The following is a 5,189-nucleotide window of genomic DNA, read 5'->3' on the forward strand; positions in this document are numbered from 1 at the left end:
AAGACGAATTTCCATCTAATTATACGTTTATAGTAATCTTGTAATCTAGTATACGTAATCTAGTCTCTGAAATAATTTTGGAAATTATATAATCATTTTGGTTTTTAATTGGGTGATTATTCGAAATGAAGACTAATCATTGGCTGGTTAATTATTTACACTTGAGGCTTAATTAACGACTGATATGGGTCATTTCGTCTCTCTCTCGGCACCAGTTTGTAAACAACAATTGAAAAATATGTAAACACCTAATTCAAATGTAAATATATTCCTTCACACCATCACAAAATGCTTAGCCTATGTACATATGGCGCAAGCTGGTATATATATATATATATATATATATATATATATATATATATATATATATATATATATATATATATATATATTTCATTTATTATACTTAATCGCCGTCTCCCGCGTCAGCGAGGTAGCGCAGGGAAACAGACGGGGGAATGGCCCAACCCCACCCTCATACACATGTACATACATAAACGCCCCATAAATGCACATATACATACATATACATTTCATCGTATGCATACATATACATACACACACTCACACACACACACACACACACACACACACACACACATCCACACACACACACACATATATATATATATATATATATATATATATATATATATATATATATATATATATATATATATATATTCATTATGTATTTTCTTTAGATTTTCAGCCTTTGGCTGCAGTTAATTCAGTAAATCATTCCTTTTCATCATTCTTATTAAAGTTATATATGAATACATTATTGTTATTTTTATTATTATTATTATTATTATTATTATTATTATTATTATTATTATTATTATTATTATTATTACTACTACTACTATTATTATTATTATTATTATTATTATTATTATTATTATTATTATTATTATTGTTATCATTATCATTATTATACAGGAATTTCGTTGACATTTCCTTATCTTCATATTTTGCATATCATTAAAAATCATAATAATATACACAGAGGTTAACAATGTTAATTGGGGCTGACTTTTGTCCATTGAAACTTACCCCATCTTCGAAATTTGTAACTATATATGGTCTTTGCAAGTAAATGAATATTAGAACATATTAAATAAGGATTTACTGATGACCTCAAGTGAAAATATAAATATTCTGTGAATGTTAATAGAATATGTATACGTTGAAATTGGTCATGTAGGTTTAACTTTATGGATTGGAATGATTGAAAAGGTATTTTTTCGTAATGTGATAAATATTGATGTACACACTCCCTTATCGAAATGGCCTCGTTTCGTATCGGTCGTATACCGGGGTTGTTAAAAGACATGTACATCATTAGTTAGAAATCACAATTAGCACAAAAAAAAAATATTTGAACACATTCTTGAGGTGTTAGAAATGATTGGTAGACCAAATGCTATGTTATGTGGCCCATGTTGGAATCTGTATTTTAAAGTAAACTTCTAATGTTTTGAATTGATGTACATAGTTCAAACTGAAATAAAAAAAAATATGGAATTATGCCATATATATATATATATATATATATATATATATATATATATATATATATATATATATATATATATTCCTATGAGTCCTCGGGGAAAATGAAACACGAAAAGTTCCCAAGTGCACTTTCGTGTGATAATCACATCATATATATATATATATATATATATATATATGTATATATATATATATATATATATATATATATATATATATATATATATATAACATTTATAATTGGCTATATTCTCTCAAAACAATATTTTGTAGATATAGAATGAATATTGCTAGTTCATGTCCATTGAGAATTGTGCGTGTATCACTTTTTCATATATTTTTTTTCGCCGTGATTATAGAATTAGCTTTTTTCCATCATGTTTAATGTTAATTATTCTTAGCCTGGGATAAGCTTGCCGCACTCCATAGTTTTCATGGTTCATCTCTCGCTGATCGAATGAAGCCCAGCTATTAATTAACTGTCATCATATGTGTGTTCAGTTTCGATTAAGAATAAAATCTTACAAAGTTGAGAATAATCACATTGACTCATGCCCTCACTGAGTCCTGAACACACCCTTTCCTACACTCACAACGCACTTTACTACACACGTCCTCACAGCTCTGAACACACCCTTTTCTACACTCACAACGCACTCTTTCCTACACTCACAACGCACTCTTTCCTACACTCACAACGCACTATTTCTTACACTCACAACGCACTCTTTCCTACACTCACAGCGCACTCTACTACACACGTCCTCGCAGCTCTGAACACACCTTTTCCTCTACGGCTTTCAACGCACCCTTCCCTCTACGGCTTTCAACGCACCCTTCCCTCTACGGCTTTCAACGCACCCTTCCCTCCACGTCCTCACACACTCTTTCTTACACGTCTTTACGAGTAGGAACTTAACCTTTCCACACACCTCTTCCATCATCTGTTATCACCCGTACGACCCCTTTTAGAAAGGGTTCTAACACTCCAGTAAACCCCTTTTTCTTTTCCAGGGTGTCTGGGTCCCTCTGGTTCCAAGACTGCGCTACGTTCAGGAGCAGGGAGGATGTCGCACCTCCTTCCGAAGTGAGGCGTTTCTCTCCACAACGGCACCTTTGCCTCGTTCTAGCCAAAGGTGAGTGTAGTGGTCCACTCGCTTCCTAACCTCAAACTGGCGTAGCCCGGTAGCACCACCCAACGACTGGGAGATAAGACTAGAGTATAGAGAAACAGAGAGAGGAGAGAAAGGGAAGGAATGTGGTATGTTTCCTTGTCTTACCTGTGGTGGCGGAAGGTGTGGTGGAGGTCGAGCGGTGGTCGAGTGAGTGAGTGAGCGGTGTGGCGGTGGTGGAGCAGCAGCGGTGGTGGTGTGAGGGTTAATGGCGTGCCGCTAGGCTGGGGGCATCAGCGTTTGGTCCCTCTGCTAATCATGGCTTTGGACGCCTCCGTGCAAGTACCCGCGCTCTCTCTCCATCCCCATTTCCAAGAGCCTCTCCTTCCTTCGTCTCTCTCTCTTTCTTCTCCTTTTTCTCTCTTTCTCCTGCCCCATTTCCCATCACCTGGCGACTCCATGCGATAGATGGGTCGTTCTGCTTCGTATGGCCACTGTGGAGAGACACAGACACACACAGACAGCCAGGGTGGATAGAAATGGGATAAAGAACTGACCGAGAAATGGCAATCGCGAGGTGTTGTGGCCCCCCGAGGCGGGAGGTGGGTTGGGTGTTGAATGTGTGGGTTGCGTGTTGGCTCGCTTCACCAGGTGTTGGCCCGCCATGGCCCACCCCAGCCTCCCTTCAGACACTCACATCTTAATCAATTCTCCCGGAGAGGCGAGAGAGAGAGAGAGAGAGAGTCTGCCAGCGTCCGCGGACGCGTATCGCCCTCGGAAATCGGAGGCGAGAGGGCCGAAGATGTGGAACGACGGGCGAGGACAACAAAATGGCTTTGTGGTTGGGGAATCGATTCGAAACAAGAAGTCGGTCGGTTTAACCATCGTCTTAAACCCTTCCCTCCCTCCGTGTATATATCATCCAGCAGCGATGCCCCGGTAATGAGGAGTTACAGCCCTAAGCTTCTCCGGGGCATAACAAGCGTAAAATCACCATAAACCATTAAATAATGCGCTGAAAACCTGCACAGTACAGTCACCCGAGGCGAAGACTGGGGCTCGGGGAGGCTCGCTCGCTCGCTCGCCGTCGCTCTGTCCCTCTCTCTCTCTCTCGCTTACCTCCGTGCCTCGCTCGCCGTCGCTCTGTCCCTCTCTCTCTCTCTCTCTCTCTCTCTCGCTTACCTCCGTGCCTCGCTCGCTCGCTCGCCGTCGCTCTGTCCCTCTCTCTCTCTCTCTCTCGCTTACCTCCGTGCCTCGCTCGCCGTCGCTCTGTCCCTCTCTCTCTCTCTCTCTCTCGCTTACCTCCGTGCCTCGCTCGCTCGCTCGCCGTCGCTCTGTCCCTCTCTCTCTCTCTCTCTCTCTCGCTTACCTCCGTGCCTCGCTCGCTCGCTCGCCGTCGCTCTGTCCCTCTCTCTCTCTCTCTCTCTCGCTTACCTCCGTGCCTCGCTCGCTCGCTCGCCGTCGCTCTGTCCCTCTCTCTCTCTCTCTCTCTCTCTCTCTCTCTCTCTCTCTCTCTCGCTTACCTCCGTGCCTCGCTCGCTCGCCGTCGTCGCTCTGTTCCTCTCTCTCTCTCTCTCTTTCTCTCTCTCGCTTACCTCCGTGCCTCGCTCGCTCCACCACCGCTGCCGCTGCTGCCTCGCCCATCCGTCCCCAGCCTCAACTACCCGCAAATAGAGTCATTTTGTAACAGTGTGTAGCAATCTCGAGAGGATGAGGAGGAGGAGGAGGAGGTGGCTGGTTTGTAACACCCCGCCAGAGGCTAAACCAAGTGGCTCACAGGCTCATTTGTAGCCACGAACGTAGACCGACAGCTGAACGAGGGTGTGGGGGTGTGTGTGGGGGTGTGGGAGAGTGTGTGGGGGTGTGGGAGAGTGTGTGGGGGTGTGTGTGGGTGTCGGGGTGTGTGTGGTGGTGTGGGAGAGTGTGTGGGGGTGTGTGGGAGAGTGTGTGGGGGTGTGGGAGAGTGTGTGGGGGTGTCGGGGTGTGTGTGGTGGTGTGGGAGAGTGTGTGGGGGTGTGTGGGAGAGTGTGTGGGGGTGTGGGAGAGTGTGTGGGGGTGTCGGGGTGTGTGTGGTGGGAGTTGGGGTGTGTGTGTGTGGGAGAGGGTGTGGGGGTGTCGGGGTGTGTGTGGTGGGAGTTGGGGTGTGTGTGTGTGTGTGTGTGTAGCGGGGCAGGGGGGAAATTGCTATCCGAGATGAAAAGGCTGTTTGTAATTGGGCGATTCACAAGGCAGTTAGTGATTACTGTGGAACGCGACACCAGACGCGTCGCGGTAAATGAGCGGACCGCTGCGCCTCCTAGGTAATTAACGCGAGGAGTTATTAGCAAGTTGAGCAACTCTCCAAGCGACCCAGAGTCGATATATATATATATATATATATATATATATATATATATATATATATATATATATATATTGGAAAGGATTAAGCGCGTGATCAAGTACATTCCTATGAATCCACGGGGAAATGAAACACGATGTGATTATTACACGAAAGTGCACTTGGGAACGTATCGTCTTTCATTTCCCCGTCGACTCATAGGAATATATATATATATA

The 5,189-nt window shown here is 43.7% G+C and overlaps 1 long non-coding RNA gene across 2 annotated transcripts in view; it reads right to left on the bottom strand.

Moving 5' to 3' along the window:
- The window catches only part of LOC139747921 (uncharacterized), a 40,423-nt gene extending 36,127 nt beyond the window's left edge, over nucleotides 1–4,296 (bottom strand). The window contains exons 1-2 of one of the 2 annotated variants that reach the window (XR_011712467.1): nucleotides 4,226–4,296; nucleotides 2,799–3,124 (exon numbers count right to left, since the gene is read on the bottom strand). This is a non-coding gene — a long non-coding RNA (uncharacterized lncRNA). Of the gene's footprint in view, nucleotides 1–2,798; nucleotides 3,741–4,225 lie in introns of those variants that run through there. The other variant, XR_011712466.1, reaches the window with a different exon arrangement.
- Nucleotides 4,297–5,189: the final 893 nt, after the last annotated feature.

This window comes from Panulirus ornatus, chromosome 71 (assembly GCF_036320965.1).
Source record: "Panulirus ornatus isolate Po-2019 chromosome 71, ASM3632096v1, whole genome shotgun sequence".
NCBI classification, from domain to species: domain Eukaryota; kingdom Metazoa; phylum Arthropoda; class Malacostraca; order Decapoda; family Palinuridae; genus Panulirus; species Panulirus ornatus.